At 46.1% G+C, this 18830-nt stretch overlaps 1 pseudogene; it reads left to right on the top strand.

Moving 5' to 3' along the window:
- Window positions 1-15107: 15107 nt before the first annotated feature.
- LOC136525150 (pentatricopeptide repeat-containing protein At4g28010-like) lies at window positions 15108-18615 on the top strand (annotated as a pseudogene).
- The last annotated feature ends 215 nt before the right edge of the window (window positions 18616-18830 follow it).

Genomic DNA, 18830 nt, shown 5'->3' with positions numbered 1-18830 from the left:
TACTAATTGGGACAAACGACTAGTTACTTTGAACCAAGAGCTTGGAAGCTGTTTATATCATGAGTTAAGAACCTCACTGAGAATCACAGCGTGGTGTATATGTAGTTATATAACCTCACTGAGAACCAAGTGGCAGCATTGACGACACACGCTTCACAATTGCTGGCAGCTCTGAAGGCTCGGTGACGTGTGGCCAAGTGGACTGAGGTTCCAGATCTTGGCATTCATGTCTTCATTTGTTTCCATGGAACCCATGCTCAGCACACACTAAACAGAAATAGGGGGTGGCCATAACAAATATTCGATGCTGACCATAACAGACATCGAGTTCAGGCCCTAGCATACATCAAGTTCAGGGCCTACAATACATCAAGTTCAAGGCCTACAATACATAACGTTCAGGCCACAAAAGAAACTAATTTCATGCTTGTGATCACAACATATCACATGGTGTTTAAGAAGTCCTTCAGGCTTCTCACAACACTAGCTGCTGGAGCAGCAGCTTTCTTTTGCTGCTTCTTTTTCTTAGGTGTCTTCTTCTTCTTAGGTGTTTTCTTCTTCTTGGGTGCACCCTTCTTCTTAGGTGTTGTCTTCTTCTTCTTCATTTGTGAAGGTCCAGCACTGTCATCATCTTCCAACTATTGCCTTTTCCTATAGATGCACACTATGATTAGCAAAAACTAGAGAATGTCACAAGAATTAGAAAGAGACATATAAATCATTTTACCTTTTTCCCTTTGAATTCAGTCCAACTTTACCATCTTCTCCTAGCTCTGGTTGTTTAGAGAAGTGCCCAAAATCTCCACACCTTTTACACCTAACCTTCTTTTTGGTAGCATTTTTCTCAAGGCAACCTCTAATTCTCACCACTCTTGGCCTACCTACAGCTCTACCTAGCAGAGGAGGGAAAACTTTGAAGCCTAGGTCAACCTATGGCCACTATGACCTGTCTAGCAATGGCTCAACTTTAGAAGCATATGCAGCCCTGAATCTATGAACAGAGTAGTACTCATGCACAAAATCTGCTATTTTAATTCCTCTGTTGGAAAGAATCCATGCCAGGGCATCTTTGCATGGTTTTCCTATGATTTGCCACTCCTTACATGAACAGGAGTGACCTTGTAGGTCAACCATGTGCCTCTTGTGGTTGTTCCAGTCATCTATAAGTGTTACTTCAGCTATGCCTTCATCACTTCTTGCAACCTTCACAACTTTGAGGTTTTTGCTTATAGTGTTCAGGTCTTTGATGACATTGGGCAGTATACCATCCTGCATATCCTTACCAATCTGCCTTCTTAAGTACCTCTTTTCCATTATGAGTTCCCTAATCCCATCTACCAGTTCATGCAGCAAAAGTCATTTCAACTTCTTTATCTGAGCATTGAAACTCTCAAAAACATTATTGGTCAAATAGTCACATTTACTTAGCTCTAAAAATCCACACATGTACCATATCAACTTGTGATGTTGCTGAAGGAAGTCAATGGCATCTAGGTCAAAATTTGCTATCTTCTGCATGTGCCACCTGAACAACCATTCTGTGTAACTCCTTGCAACAGGGTATAGGTGGTCAGTAAACACATCTCCTTGATAATGTTTCATAAAGTTGATGTACATGTGCCTCATACACTCTCTGTACTCCACTTCAGGGAACACTGCACCCATAGCCTTCTCAAGTCCTTTACAAGCATCAGTACATATGACTAAACCTGTAGGTGAACCCACTGCTCTATGCAACTGCTGCATGAACCACTTCCAATTGTCTTCTGTTTCAGAATAAAAACACCATATGCCACATGGTATAACCAGTTGTGCCCATCCACAGCAGTTGCTGATGCCAACTGCCCTGTATATCTACCATGCAATGCAGACGTATCTACACCTATAAATGGCCTACAACCAGCTAAGAAGCCATCAATACATGGCTTCAGGGCTACAAAAATCCTCTTGAAGCGTTTCTTCTTCTTCCCTTCTAACTCTATCTCTACAATGCTTCCAGGAGAACTTATTTCTATCTATGCTTTCCAATTGAACAATAGCTGAAAACTTTTTGAGTACTTCCCATGAACCTGTTGTAGGGCAACCGTCAAATCTGACCATGCCTTGGAGTATTTCAGTTTAATGCCATAGTCTCCTTCTAGCTTTTCGTTTGCATCCTTGGCTCCTTTATTTGGGTTCTTCTTGACCCAGTCCGTCAACCTATCTGCACACCAACCTTGACTAGCCATCTTTCCCTCCCTCAGCTTTGTAGTGGGACAATTATGTTTAGCATGTAATGTTTTAATCTACATAAGAAATTAAGATGAATATCATATGTATAACTGAATAAGTTACAAACAGTAAGAAAAGGACCACACCAACTTGTATTGTTTTCTTATAAAAAATCCTAGATGCATGAATTCTCCATGGGCACCCTTCGGCAGCACAATATGCAATGAATCTTGTCTTGTCAGTTTGCAACTTAGCTAACTCGAAACCTTTCTTGACAGCATAATGTCTAATAGCTTTCCTGAATGTTACTATGTCAGGAAACAATTGTCCCTTGACAATCTTTGGATTTTTAGGATCATGGAGGACAGTTATTTCCTGGAGATCTACATCATCAATTTTTGCCTCAAGAGGAGCACCTCCATCAGCAACAATAGGATCAGCATTATCAACAGATGGTTGGGCACTGTCAGTGTTGGCTAGGTGTGTAGGTGGTACTAAAATATAGATGTGCTCATCATCAACCCCAACATACTCCTCTTCATTATCAAATATATCTGGCTCCCTATCAGGCTCTACGTTCGACTCATCGGCAGTACAAGGATTGGCAGCAGAAGAATGTAACACCCTTGGTGTTTGGCTTCCACTAAATTGCATGTTATTTCATAAACATATGCATCATCTATGTCATCATGCCATTGTCACTGAAACACACATATGCAACATTCGCAAATTCTGTTTGTTTCATACCTGATTGCTTATGAATGGTAGTAGTGCAACCTGTGAATGCAACATGAATTTCTCATACCTTGAAACATGGCAACATGGTAGCAATGTGACAAGTATAAAATAACAACAAAGTAATGAAACATGTGAAACATGGAATTGCAACAATTGAGTGAATTGATTGTTTTATGCTTCATCACATGTGATCATTAGAAATTGGTATAACAATCGTGTAAAGTGGTTGATCATGGTCTAATACACCTTAACTACACTTAGGGTAATTGTTGGAACATTGTTCATATAGATCAAAATGACAAAAATGCGCTCAAGTGGAGGTTTGACTTGAATTGACCCTTAGAGTGCCACTGTTTGACTGCTTCAAAAGACCAGCTTAGAGACCTTGCATGGTTGTGCACTCTTTACCAAAGTTGTAGCTAATTTATCAAGGAATAAAAGTTGTTTTATGATCATCTCATGAAAATGGCTAGAATATGCTCAAACATGGCCCACAATGTGACAAGTATAAAATAACAACAAAGTAATGAAACATGTGAAACATGGAATTGCAACAATTGAGTGAATTGATTGTTTTATGCTTCATCACATGTGATCATTAGAAATTGGTATAACAATCGTGTAAAGTGGTTGATCATGGTCTAATACACCTTAACTACACTTAGGGTAATTGTTGGAACATTGTTCATATAGATCAAAATGACAAAAATGCCCTCAAGTGGAGGTTTGACTTGAATTGACCCTTAGAGTGCCACTGTTTGACTGCTTCAAAAGACCAGCTTAGAGACCTTGCATGGCTATGCACTCTTTACCAAAGTTGTAGCTAATTTATCAAGGAATAAAAGTTGTTTTATGATCATCTCATGAAAATGGCTAGAATATGCTCAAACATGGCCCACAAGTCAGAATTCCATGCTGATTTCACACTTGGAAAAATTGCTAAGTCATAATCCATTTTTCAGTTTGATTGAGCCACCTTTGGCTTGATACAACTCAGGATACAGGGTGAATTAGCTGTTGATGTCTAAATCAAAGTTGTAGCCCTACCATAGCTCTACAACTTTTGTATACATTATTTCCACTAAATCGTCATGGTTTAGGAGATCCATCACTGCTAAGTTCGCCTGTCAGTCGGTTTCCGTTGTCTGAATGGGTGCTACAGTGACTGACCGCCATCAGACAATAGACGCCGCGTGTGTGCCACCCATCGCCGGACTTCTGCTCGCGCTGCCACGCGCCACGGGCATCCTGGCGCTGCTGGCCGTGACTTGAGCACCCCGCGCGCCTGCCCGACGCACTCGCTAGCTCTATTTGCCTCTCTCTCGCCTACACCGCGCACAGCGCCGAGCCGCAGCAGCTTCCCCATTTTCGACCGAGCATCACCATCGTCATGCACGCTCACCACTGCAAAAACGCGCCGGCCATCTTGCTCCTCGCTTCGCCGTGATCTCCTCTACCACCTCCACCTCTCAGTTAGTTCGTTTGAGTCTTGGTAAGCGCGAATTCGTTAGTTCTTCCACCGCCGCCATGGCGGGACCTCGCCAGAGTTGGCGCTCCACGCGGCCAACTGTCCTCGCGCCCTTGCCATCCCTTCTCTCCCTTGTGCTAGGTGCTGTGGACGCTACTGATGCTCGTAGGGTCAACCGATAGGGCCATGACGCAGTAGCCTCGCCGGAGCCGGCCATGCCGTGGCCATGCGCCGCCATGATCGTCGCCACCCCCTGTAGCCACAGCTATAGCTTCAATTGAGGGCACCACTAGATGTGCACGGGTGAGGTGATCGCCGTAGCACCGCTGGACTCGCCGGAGCTGTCACCGGCGACGACCTACGCCGTCGTCTTCCTCCTTTCCCCTGCCTGTGTCACTGTCGCGCGGGCCCCCTTTGTCAGTCGCTGCTGCAGAGGCGGGAGCCAGCCTAGGCCACGCCGTTCTGGGCCGCGCTGGCGTCGCTTGCGCATGCGCTGTGGGCCGCTGGATCTGTTCGGGCCGGCCCAGCAAGTAGAGTTAGGGTTTCAAATTCATTTCTGTTTTATTCTTTTCACAGAATTGTGTATAGATTCAAAAATATGTATCTCCTAGTTGGTAGCTTCAAATGATGTGGTTCCAATTTTGTTGAGTTCATGATAATGTCTAGTTTTTATTAAAAATATAAATTATGCTATGTTCTGTTATGAAAAATAGAGTTGCTATTTATCTCTTTTAATCATGGAGGAAATAGGGATAATTATATCTTTTTCTATGTAGCTTCAAATGGCATGAAATTTTTATGGTGTACTGCTCATCTCATGAATAGCTTGTAGTTAAATTTTCATACAAATTGGACACTGTATGTAGGAGATATAAAATTCTCTTATTTACATGGATGGATCTTGTGTGAATTTTCATAATTTTTCTATAGATCCAGTAAGGGTAAAATTTGGTGAGTGCTATTCTTATGCTAGAATGATGCTAGGAGAAATTAGAAATCTGTTGCTTGACACTTTTCAATAGGGTTTCCTAATTATGCTAGAAATAGACATGCCACCTGTTATTTTGGGTACAGCAAGTTCTGCTTGCCCAATGGCTTTGAAATTTTTATGGTAGTCTATATGAAGCATGAGATAGCTACTGCGAATTTTGTAGATTTTTCTGAATAGTTTTACTATATATTGCTTTAATCACCTAATTAACTAAATAAATTAGAAAAGGATATTAAATAATTTATTTAGAAGTTGGCACTATACTTTCTAATATTTCTCTGGTATGCACAACAAGTTGGTAAACTTGGTTTGGTCCAATTATGTTTTTGCATCATCACTAAATAATTAATTTAGTAACCCTGTCATTTCTGAACAGATTCTAGGTTTACTGGAATTCGATTTGGTTAAAGTATGAATCATGCTTTGATGTTTACAAATGATTTGTAGAGAATTTCATAGGCTTTCCAGAATGTCCTCTTGCAAGTCATTTGAATTTATAGAACTCTGGTTATGATTGAATTAAGGAACTACTCGTTGCATGTAAAACCTTAACTTTGATTTAAGTATGCCTTTACTATTTCTAAGTTTGTGGTAATGTTCCTAGGTGTTAGGCCTTTAACTGAAGATGAGCACCTTTATCTTAGGTTATGCAAGTTAGGTAAGTTGATCTTGTTCTTTAAGTTAAGTTAGATACATGTTCTAAAGTGATTTGAATAGAGCTATTCTTAATCGGTAAACGAGTGTCCAATGATGTTTCGTTAAACACTTACTGTGATTCATTCATCATGAGCATCATGTCATTCCTTATGCATCCATGATATTTATCTTGTGTATCGGCATGCAATAGGTGTACCGGAAGGAGTGACCCTGCTGGAATTCAAAGAACCGAGCGAGCAGCAGCAGCCGACACCGGAGGTTCAGGAGGTGCAGCCTTCAGGAGAAGTGCCAGACGAGGTCGCCGTTGAGTGCCCGGATCACCGTCCGTGCAACTTTGTGAAAGGCAAGCCCCGGAGCATATTAAGCTTTCTAATTTCTGAAATGCAGTTAAAGTATTATTGTTACATATATATTGTTGCATTAAGTTTAGGTGTTGGATGCAAACACTTGTTGCATTGGTTATCCAATCCTTGTCCAGATATTGATACCCTGAATCCTATGTAGCTCAGGCTCGTGTAGTGCTTAGCCCTACTTTAACACGGTAGAAGTCAGATGATTTCCTGTCACCTGCGAGATATAGGAAGATACATATGGCACGGTTGGCTATATTTGCTATCGTGGAAAAAAACCAGTCTTAATTTGAAATGAAGACCGAACGGAGGCTTACCGGTTTGCAGTAACTCCGTCTGTGTTGATTAAGGAATGAATCTTGGAGCCTTTCCTATTCATGTTGAACGCATGCCTCTTTCTTAGTTGGCCGTGTCCGAAGACCGACCGCGAAGCCGAGTAGCTCACCTCAGGCCGGGAGTCGATAAGTATAAAGTGCGCCTCAGAAGGGAGCCGTAGGCGTGAGTCCAAGGGCAGGTGATTTAAAAGTCCTGATCGTCCTGGCAGAAGGGTAATCCCGGAGAGTGCTGGCGCTGATCGAACCCGTGAATTTGGTTCCTGAGTTGTTCTAAAGGTGACCCACGGCTACCCTTGCTAAGTATGCCAGGGTGAGAGTTAGGAATACCCCCTCAGCTGAGTTGTAATTAGATTCGAGTCGCCGTCTCTCCAAGTTAGTGAGAACTTGACGGGCTTATCTCCAAAGTAGATACACTAAATAACCTAATGGTTCGGAAATGATGATATAATGACGACAGCCTTATTATACCTGCTATGGTTAATATTGTTTGCTCCTAATAAGTGAGTGCTCTAGTACAGGTGCTAATATAGTAGATAGGTAAATGATGATAAGCTTGATGCTAAGTTTAAATTGGTTCCTATATTCATAAGCTCTTTTATGCAACTGTGTCAAGCTAGCCCACCTCATAAGCCTTGCATGATCCTTGGTGTCTTTTACTTCTAGTTTTGACGGGTAAGTCTAGCTGAGTACCTTCTCGTACTCAGGGTTTATCTTCCACCTGTTGCAGATGACCAGTTCTACTTTGGTTGCTGCAAATATTGCCTTCTCCCAGCTGGGGATGAAGACTAGACCGTTGGGCACGGTCTCTACTAGTTCTCGTACCTGATGATGCTTTTGTGGGACACGACTCAGATCTGGCAATGTATTTGAAACTATGAAGTTATGTACTAAACTATGTTGCTTCCACAAATTCGAACTTAGTTTGTAATATTTATTTGAACTCTGATGGATGTAATCCGAATGCTACTTGCGAAATATTGTAATGGATGATGTGTTGTGTTGAATCACTATGGTCTTGGTTTGTATATCGAGAGTTGGTTGAAATCCTTCGTGATTTCTGGACTACCGGGATTATGGGAGCTTAAGTACAGGAATTTGATCACTTCGGTGATTGTTTTTGTACTTACGTTCTTATGATTTGGTCGGTTCTGTTACAAAGAAGCTTGGGCATTTGGAATGGTAGCAGAAGAAGCATTTGCATTTGGAATGGCTATAGTTAAAACATTTGCATTTGGAATGACAGCAGTAGAAGCATTTGCATTTGGAATGGCAACAGTAGAAGCACTTGCATTTGGAATGGCAGCAGTAGAATCACTTGCATTTGGAATGGCAGCAGCACAAGCATTTGCATCAAGATTGAAATTAGTAGGGTTGACTGCTCCATCATCAGGTGGAATAACACATAAAGGCTCTAACAACTCATACTCAAGTGCATCAGAAACAACATTATCAAAGACTCCTACCAACACACAGCAACAAATTTCAGACTTATACATGTCAAACAAATCTATCATCTGAATGTCACTGTCTAATCTGACATCTTCTTTCATATTTTTGTCAAAGAATCACAGAGATGCAGACTAGTTAGAGGCCCATTTAACTTCATTCCACAAGCTTTCCCTCAACAAGTCTAAAAAAATGACCCTATCTCGACATCCCATTTAATCATAGAACCTTTGGTGTAAACTTTCCTACCCAACGCATCTGTTGTATTGAAACCTTCAACTTTAATCTCTAGCGAGAATAGGTCGGTCCTAGCATGAAGTAAGCAGATCAAGTCAACGAGTTCTACAACAAATTGCAGTAATAACTAGCCTATTCGTCGATGGAAAGTCATGTCAGATCAAAATGGTTTCAGATGCATACCTTGGTATGTTGTCGTCCATTGCTGCAGCACGGTTACCATGCGCCTCGTCCTCCATGGAGGACATGACCACCATAGTACTCAAGCTTGCACCATGATCTTCAATCGACTACCATCGGTAGCGGGCGCCGCCGCCGCGAGCAGTAGTCGCCGCTGCGAGCAGGCGCCTCCGAGGCCGACGAGCTAGGGTTCGAGCGAGAGAGAGAGAGGAGGCGGTGGGGAATGGATGGATTGACTCGATCTAGTCAAACGGCCGCATGTATGGAGAAGCTGGGGGCAAAAGGATCCATAGGAATGTACGTGCTAGCTGCATACACCTGCATGTGGGCCACAAGTCGCGGCAAGTGTACATATTGGTATTTTTAGCCTCCAGTGTAATTGTAATGGCACGCTTACAATAAGACTAATAGTAATGGTATTTCTAAGAAACGCGAGAATTGTAATGGCACCAATCCAATTAACCCTTCCGTCAGAAATATTTGGATTAAAGGAAAAAAAAGAAAGGCACGTGTACCAAAAGCCAGTGAGACCCCTTTCTCTTGAGGCTTTTACATGTATGTCATTAAAAAAGTTTGTAATTACACACAAGCCATTAAAAAAATTGACCGTACACAGGTGCCACTGCTCTAAACTTCTTTGCCTTACAAGCCATTCCGTCCATGTTCTGTTTGTTTTTCGTCGTTTGGTGTGGGACCGGCCAGTGAAATTGTCCATATTACCCTTGGCGGTGGAAACCGACTACGATTCACCACCTTAGTTTTCTTTCTCTCTGTGTTCCTCCTTGTCTTCTTCCCCTTGCGCGTCGTCAGCACCGTGCCCGGTGGCCTGGCCATGCGCCCCCGGCACCTCCAGGCCTCGGCCCCACCCTTCGCCCCCGGCGCCTCCCGGCACCAGCCCCGCCCTGCGACCCCGACGGCCTAGCCCCATGCTCCCGGCCCCAGCACCGCCCTGCACCCTCGGCGACGACGGCCTGGCCCTGTGCCCCCGGTGACCGCGCACGCTCCAGGCCCCGCGCCCGGCCGTGCGTCAGCGCCTGCTCCTCGATGACCCGACCCACGACTCAGCCCGATGACCTCCCAGGCGGTCATGACGCCGTCGTCCGTCGTGGCGGACCCGGTGGCCTCGCTGGTCGTCGTGTGGAGAGGGGAGCTGGGGCGCCGCCGCGCCACGTCGCCAGATCCGATGGCGCCTGGCTACTCCTCACCCGCCTAGATCCCGTCACCGTTCGCGCGGCCGAGCTCCTAGTCGTCCTCGTTGCGCCCCGTCACCGTCAACGCGGCCGAGCTCGTAGCTGCCCCACCGCTCGCCCGCCGTCGCCGTCTCCTTCACCAGATCTGCCGCTGCGCTCCTCATCAGCCACGTGCTGCAGTTGGCGTCCGCCGTAGCCATACCCGTGCGCGGCTGCTAGCTCTAGGGTGCCGTCGCCGTCTCAGTCCCCCAGCCTCGTCGCGCACTCGCCATAGGCGCGCGGCGCCCAAGATGTTGGATGCACCACCGGTGGGGATAGGAACAGGACGTGGACGCCGCCCGGGAAGAGCAAGGAGGTGCCCTAGTGGCATCGCCGCTCGTCGCCATGGAGAGGGGAGCCGGGGTGCCGCCGTTCCTCGTCGGCAGATCCAGCGACGCGTGCTCTAGGAGGGTGGCCGCGACGCTCCAGTGACGGGGGCCGCGATCCAGGGGGAGCGGGGCGCAAGGCCAGCGGGTGGCTCCAGGAGGCCGTCCGCGTCGCCTCCAAGGGCCGCCGGGAGGGAGGAGGCCACGCGCCCGGGGAGAGCAAGGAGGTTCCCCGGCGGCCTCGCTGCCAGATCTGGCGCCGGCACTCCTAGTCCGCCGCGCGCTGCTGTCGCCGTGAGCCGGAGCCATCCCCGCGCTCTCTCTCCCCCAGGGTTTTTCGCGGTTTGGTGTGGGACCGCCGAGGGTAATATGGACAATTTCACTGGCCGGTCCCACACCAAACGGCGAAAAATAAACAGAACACGGACGGAATGGCTTATAAGGCAAAGAAGTTTAGAGCAGTGGCACCTATGTGCGGTCAATTTCTCTTTCCTCACTCGATCAGCCGAACGCTCCCGAACCAGAGTCGCGTGTTAGGGTTTCCAGGCGGCGGTGCGGCTCCTTCTCCATCCGCCCCGCTTCCCCCTACTCGTGCCCACGGCTCCTCCCTCCGCCCCGCTCCCCCTCGGTGGGCTGACAGGCATATCGGCACCCGATTAGCCGATGGGTCCCTGTCGGCCTTCGGAGAGCCGACAGGCCCTAACATATCTAACCGGACATCTTCTCCCTCGCGCTCGCTCTTTCTCTCTCGCTCCGCACCGGCGCACCATTGGCCGGCGCTTCTCCTGGCTCGCCGCCGGATCCGGCCGAGGGCTTGCCGCCACCGCTGGCCTACGCAGGCCGCCGCCCCCGCCGCCGGCCCCGGGAGTTCTCAGGTACGTTTTTTAGTTAGTTTAGTTTATTAGTTAGTTTAGTTATTATTTGGTAGTTTAGTTTTTTAGTTTAGTTAGATTTTGTTAGTTTAGTTAGATTTCATTCGTTTAGTTTATTAAATAGATTTAGTTTTAGGAGTACTTTTAGTTTTAAGGTTAGGTTAACTTTTAGGGTTAGTTATTAGTTTTTTTTTATGTTTAGGGTTAGTTAGTTTAGTTAATAATTTTTCTTCGACGGATCGGGAGGACATTCTCGTCCATCCCAGCACGAGCCGTGATAGAGAGTTCAAGTCTTAGGTAATTCAATGATTACTTTCCTGATTTCTCATGTACTATGTACGTAATATGCTCTATCTAGCATTTTTTTATATAGGTACACGTGCTTCTTGCAGTGACTACACGGAGGATAATATCAGCTTTGGGACCTTTCACACAGACGACATTTCACATTGGTTCCCTAAGGAGGTAGGGCCCTCCCAGCTTTCTGGTGTACCTCTACCGACTCAGGGTACTGAGCATACTCCAGTTGCCGGAGCTTCAATTCCCACCGACCACACGTACACGACGTCCTTCATTCTTCGGGTCACGGATGCAAGCAGGGCCGCCGCTCCATTCGCTGTTATTATTAGCTGACGACGCAGGGCCAGCTAGCACCTGCAATAGCCTACTGGGCTGTGCAGGAACCAAACAAGCAGGATGCGGACACCTGCAGTAGCCTGCATCCTTCATATAACTAGTTATGATTGAATCCTATACTACAATAATCCATACGGAGTAGCTATCAGTTCTTTGCACAAGAAATTCAGAAATTTCAGGCACAAACTGACAACCATGAGCAGATCAAACAACGCTAGGAGATCAGATACCATGGCCGCAGGCACTGTGGTCGCGTTTATCTCGTCGTCCTCGAGGCCGGGGAGGGTACCAACGAGAGGGCACCGAGTGCCGCTGGCGGCGGGGGGGGGGGGGGGGGGGGGGGGGGGGGGGGGCGCCAGGTGACAGCGGACGAGAGGCGCCTACCCGCGCCCGAGCATAGTCGATGGGAAGGGGACGTGAGCCATCTGCGGTGACGTCCATCGCGTGAGGCCCGACAGTGCACGTGCGACCCCAACCTATCGGCTAGTGGGAACCCGACAGGAATCCTATCGGCTGTTGGTAGGCCGACAGGATGCTAGAAGTCAAAATTTTAGGCAGCGCTCGGGTGATTCAGGCCTACGTGTCACCCGAGTGTCCGTAGGGCCTAAAACACTCGATCGAGGAGGCAAATAAAATCATGTGTTTTTGATACATGTAGCATATGATTGTTACGACCATTGCATCCAAATCAAAAGAACAAAAAAATATTCAAATAATAAAACAAAATTAAATAAAAAACAAAAAAATAGTCAGATTATTTTTATAGAAGCCAAATTGAAAATTTTCAAAGTGGAACCAAATAAAACGTACAGAAACTCAAACATCAGCACCTACCTTTTCTCATTGCTTCGTGAGGGTAGGCAATTGCCTGACTTGTACGTAACTGGCCCTGTTGTTTTCTAGTGCTTGATAGTCTGCAGTGTAGTCTATGGAAAGAAAGAAGTCACTTGTTCACGAGCCAAGAGTTTCCAGCAAGGTTCTATTAATGGTAAACTACTTAGTAGCTAACCCCTGATTATAGGCAATCCCTGCTCTTGTATATAGGTAAAGAAAGGGAGAGGTGCCAAAAAAAATCAGATAACTCTTCAAGTAATTATGACTATTATTATTTAATAATAATTAATTTACACTAATTAAACATAGAACTTACACCAAAATAGAAATAGTAAAATATGATCCAATAAGATATAATCTGTTACTGTTAATAAAGAAACAAATATACATCCATCTGCTGCTTTTGAATGGCGCCGTGCATGCAGGCTGGTCCCCGCGTGGGGATCCCCGCTCAGGATCCTCTGTGGCCACGATGGACCGGCGTTTCTCCTGTGGGGGACTGTAGCCACAGAGTAGTCTGCTGCACTGGATCCAAGGGCGCATGCAGGCGCAGTCTCCAGCACGGCACATCGTCGGACACCACTAGCAAGAGGACGCACGAGATCAGACCGACGACCAAGGATCTGATGGCCGGAAAAATCGAGTGACGGATGTCCAGATATCACTCGGGTGTCATATAGATTTAGCGCAAATTTTAGTATAACTGCTTTTAGATTTGCAATTAATCGTTAAAAAATATTATTTTTTAAAAAAAATCTAAGAAGCAAGACGAGCCCGCCCCGATAAATATTATTCAATAAGTTTTTGTACCGGCCACTGGATGGAACATTCCCGGTACTCAGCTTGTAGAGCGTGCAGATTTATCTCCACAAAGTCTGTATTTCACTATATCAGGTTACCATTTTCTTTCACCGAATTACACAGTAGAATTTGCCGAAGCAAACAGTCCTCAGAGTTTTACATGCCATGTCAAAATCAAAGTGGCACGCATGTATATATATCATATACTAATTAATACGGAGTATATACTGTACCACGAAAATTTCTGTAACCACCACCACCCACCTTCTATGCGCTATTGCCCTGTTCGCTTGGATGATAAGCCATGGCTGAAGGTAGTTAGTTAGCTGACATAAACACATTATTGGATACCTACTTGCATCCTTGTGACCTTGTCTGTTGCGTGGCCATAAATATACACTGCTGGAAACGCGTGCTTTGCCGAGGGCCAAATCTCGGGCACTCGGCAAAGACACTCTTTGCCGAGGGCCAGCCACAGGAGCCCTCGGCAAAGAGGCCTTTGCCGAGGGTCCGGCCCTTGGCAAAGACAGGCCCACGGCAAATCAAATATTTACCGAGGGCCACCCGTTAGGCCCTCGGCAAAGGCTTTTTTTCTGTGAAACCAGTTTTTCGGTAATTTTTTTTTTAAAAAAGTCTTTGCCGAGGGCCCTAGACCAGCCCCTCGGCAAAGATTTTTTTTGGAACCAGTTTTTCGCCCAAAATTTTTTTTATAAATCGTCTTTGCCGAGAGCTTGAGGCGAGGCCCTCGGCAAAGATTTTTTTTTTGGTTTTTTTAGCCCAGTTTTTTTGTGGTGCTACAATACATTGTTTTGAACTCAATTTTAAAATTTGGGCCAATTTTGACTTTTTTGTATATTTTCTTAATTTATTTCGTTTCTTTGATTTTTTTCGAATATGTCAAATTTGAACTGCAGGTACATGGAATATTGCAATCTAGCGTTTCAAAAAATGTTATTCATGTTAATTAGTGCATCCCTATCCACGAACTCGCATCAAATTTCGCGCATCTTCTTCACGTTACATGACGACCGACTTGCCGAAAAAGTGTTTTAAAATTATATAAAATCCATACGAAGTCCGAAAATCACGAAACTTGGCGAGATGTCATGTTATCGCATGTGTAGGCTGTGGTAAAAAAAATTAGAAGGTTTCGAGCAAGTTGTGACGTCGGATGCCTAAAACCCAGACATCTGGTTTCAGGCATCCGACGTCGCAACTCGCTCGAAACCTTCTCAATTTTTTACCACAGCCTACACATGCGATAACATGACATCTCGCCAAGTTTCGTGATTTTCGGACTTCGTATGGATTTTATATAATTTTAAAATACTTTTCCGACAAGTTCCTCGTCATGTTACGTGAAGAAGATGCCCGAAATTTAATGCGAGTTCGTGGATAGGGACTCAACATACACCAAATACCATGAATAATATTTTTCGAATCACTAAATTGCATTATTCCATCCACCTGCAGTTCAAATTTGAAATATTCAAAAAAAATCAACGAAAAGAAATAAATTAGGAAAATATATAAAAAAAAGTCAAAATTAACCCAAATTTTAAAATTGAGTTTTAAATAATGTATTATAGCACCACAAAAAGACTGGGTTCAAAAAACCAAAAAAAAACATTTGCCGAGGGCCTAGCCTGGCCCTCGGCAAAGGGGATCTTTGCCGAGGCCCTCGGCAAAGAAATTTTTAAAGAAAAATAAAAAATCTTTGTCGAGGACCCTGACGTGGACCCTCGGCAAAGGGCCTAACCCTAAATCGGCCAGCGGCCTGGCCCAAAATCCCCGCCCACATTTCATACGCCTCTGCGCGCCGCCGCCGCTGCTCGCCCCACCGCCGCCCCGCGCTCGGCCGCCCCGCCATGAGGAAGCGCCTGGAGCCCCGTCTCGTCTGGGCGCTGGACACCGCCTCCGCCTCGCCCGCCCACCTGCCGCCCCCATCGCGCTCCTCGTCCCCGAAGCCGCCCCGCGGCACCGTTCCTCGCCGTGCTTTTCCGCCGGGGCCGCGCGGACGCCGCGGCGCTCCTCAACCGCCGCCTCCGCGGGGCGCCCGTCCCGGAGGCCCGCTCCCTCCTCTCCGCGCTCCCGGACGTCGGCGACGCCGTCTCCTACAACACCGTCCTCGCCGCGCTCTGCCGCCAGCGCGTGGGCGGTGGCGACCACCTGCACCAGGCGCTCTCCCTCCTCGCCGACATGTCGCAGGAGGCGCACCCGGACACCCGGACACCCGCCCCAACGCCGTGTCCTAGACCACGGTCATGCGGGGGCTCTGCGCGTCGCGCCGCACGGGGGAGGCCGTCGCGTTGCTCCGGTCCATGCAGGCCAGCGGCGTCTGCGCCGACGTCGTCACGTACGGCACGCTCGTCCGTGGGCTCTGCGACGCCGCGGAGCTCGACGCGGCGTTGGAGCTGCTAGCTGAGATGTGCGGGAGTGGTGTTCAGCCCAACGTGGTCGTGTACAGCTGCTTGCTTCGTGGGTACTGCAGGTCCGGCAGGTGGCGGGATGTAGGCAAGGTGTTTGAAGAAATGTCCCGCCGGGGGATCGAACCGGATGTGATCATGTTCACTGGTTTAATCGATGACTTGTGTAAAGAGGGAAGGACGGGTAAGGCTGCAAAGGTGAAGGACATGATGGTGCAGCGGGGGCTGGAGCCAAATGTAGTGACATACAATGTGCTCATCAATTCCCTGTGCAAGGAAGGATCGGTAAGGGAGGCGCTTGCATTGAGGAAGGAGATGGATGACAAGGGTGTGGCACCGGATGTTGTGACATACAATACCCTGATCGCAGGGCTTTCTGGTGTGCTTGAGATGGATGAGGCAATGGGTTTGCTTGAGGAGATGATTCAGGGAGATACTGTAGTTGAGCCTGATGTGGTGACTTTCAACTCAATTATACATGGACTATGTAAGATCGGTCGGATGAGACAACATGGGATAAAAGCCGAGCTATTTCACTATATTCCTTTGCTTGCAGCTATGTGTCAACAGGGAATGATGGAGCAAGCTATGGTTCTGTTCAATGAAATGGATAAGAACTGCGGGCTCGATGCTGTCGCATATAGCACAATGATCCATGGCGCTTGCAAATCAGGGGATACGAAAATGGTTAAACAGTTGATTAAGGATATGCTTGTTGAGGGTCTGGCTCCTGATGCCGTGACATATTCAATGCTAATCAACATGTATGCAAAATTAGGAGACCTAGAAGAAGCTGAGAGGGTGCTTAAACAGATGACTGCAAGTGGCTTTGTGCCTGATGTTGCTGTATTTGATTCACTGATCAAAGGCTATAGTGCTGAAGGCCAGATAAACAAGGTTCTGAAATTGATACATGAAATGAGAGCCAAGAATGTAGCTCTTGATCCAAAAATTATCTCGACCATTATCCGCCTTCCTGAACAGACGCCGCTGCTCTGGTCTGCCACCACCGCCTCGGTCCCTCACAGCCATGGGCCATCAATATTGCAATCAGCTCCACCATCCCTCACTCCCGTCCACCACTATCATGTAGCCTTGACCAGTCGTGCCCTGTGAGTGCTCCTGCTGATCCTCTTGTAAAAAAGTTAAATATCATTTCCTTGGACTCAGCTTGCCTGGTTCCTGCCCATGTGTGCGTCTTCTTACCAGCAATCCTGTACAAGGGCTATTATTTTCCGTCTTGGCGTAGTCGTAATCACTTCGATTGATGTGTTTCCTTACAATGTTTATTCATGCGTAATGCCTCAAAATAATGCTATCACCAAATATTCTGGTTTCTTGAACCATTCTGCAGTTTTTTTCTCACTACTTGTATCTGTGTGTTTTTTAATCTTTCTTGATTTACCTGTTCCAAAATATCCGGCCGTCTCAACATATATCAGTCTGTTGATGGAAATTGGAATTGAGAATACATGCTATTGACATATATAAAAATCGGTTTACTGTTTGATGAACTAGGAAATAACTGGAAATTAGCCTTACCCTCGCCTGTGCAATGCGAGGAGACCGCGACTCGAACCTGGGACCTTCCGGTCACAGGCGGTAAGACTCTACCGCTTGCACCAGGCCCACCCTTCCCCAGACCCCGCACAGAGCGGGAGCTCTCTGCACTGGGTACGCCCTTTTTTAGACACCACAGATGGATCTGATCGCAAATGTGACTAGCTTGCTAAGGAGAATCTGTTGAAGCTGTTGTACGACTACTACGCCTCTGGCACAGGACATCAATTGACTCAAGGAGAACAGAGACGTCCTCCAAAATTCTGTAAGCTGAGCTACCTTCCATACTAGCAAGTTTTAGCTGTATTTACTTGGTAGAATACTGTTGCTTGAGCTGTTATTGTTTTATTCACATTTACTACAAATATTGACCACTGCAAAAAGCACATATTCAGTCCTTTAACTCTTTTTTTTTATTTCAAAAAATAACTACATCATAGTTTTTTCTGGTATCGGACATCATAGCTTTTATACTTTTAAATTTTCGAAATGATACATTTGAGTTTTCGATTAAGTTGTTTAGCCACAAAAGATAGCATAAAAGAAAACAACTAAATTTGTGTCCTGAGAAGAAGGGTAATTTGGCTTTTTCGATGTCTATTGGCCAAGACTATCAGAATATGATCAGTAATGGCGTGAAAGAGATTGAAATTTATATGTAGTGGCATCGATAAGATTTGAGTTTTTTAGTGACAGATGAAAGATACAAGTTTTAACGAATGACATTAGAGAAAATTCCCTTTCATTTTCAGTTGGTATGCGTCATGACTACACTTCTGTCATGCAATGTTCAGGGTCCCACTTCAACGAAAAACAACCAGCAACTGGTATAAGCTGCAGTTTTTGAGGAAAGGTAAAAGCTACTGTTCATACTTCCATGGTAATCTGCATAGGACCCAGGGCCCGGCGACCCTGGGCACCTGCCCGGGCTCTCTACGGCGTGTCGGCGACCACCTGACACAGGACAGGAGAGCCAGTGCAGCACCGCAGCTCTGGAGAATACAGCGTCTTGATTAGCACGTCGATCACTAGATTACAAGACGCAAGACGCAATCTCTAAGTTCCAAAACTGTTTTTCCGGATTATTCACACATGCAATCTCTGCTCCTTTGTGCAGCCTCCGTCCACGGGTTCCAATCATCCCGGTAGTGCGTCACCGGGTGATCCCGCCTTTCCTTCACCACCGTCTCATAGGCTACCTTGATGAGAACTCGTGCTAAGTGATGTGGTTGGACTTTATTGTAATATTTATGGTTTATGGTTCTGACTTGTGCTTGGATTTCATAAACTTGTCGTAATAAACATGTGAATGATGATGAACATATGACTTGTCGTTGTAATATATTGTTATTTGTGGTTCACAATTATGGTTGTGATATATTGTGAGAAAATGAGTTCTGTGTGATATATATATGTATATATATGAAATGCTTGTGTTGATGGAATGCAAAAAAAAAAAAAAAAATTCTGTCTCTTTGCCGAGGGCAATGACCAAGGCCCTCGGCAAAGAAGGGTCCTTTGCCGAGGGCTCTA

The sequence above is a fragment of the Miscanthus floridulus genome, chromosome 19 (assembly GCF_019320115.1).
Source record: "Miscanthus floridulus cultivar M001 chromosome 19, ASM1932011v1, whole genome shotgun sequence".
In the NCBI taxonomy this organism is placed as follows: Eukaryota; Viridiplantae; Streptophyta; class Magnoliopsida; order Poales; family Poaceae; genus Miscanthus; species Miscanthus floridulus.
This window is presented reverse-complemented; position numbering and strand designations above follow the sequence as displayed.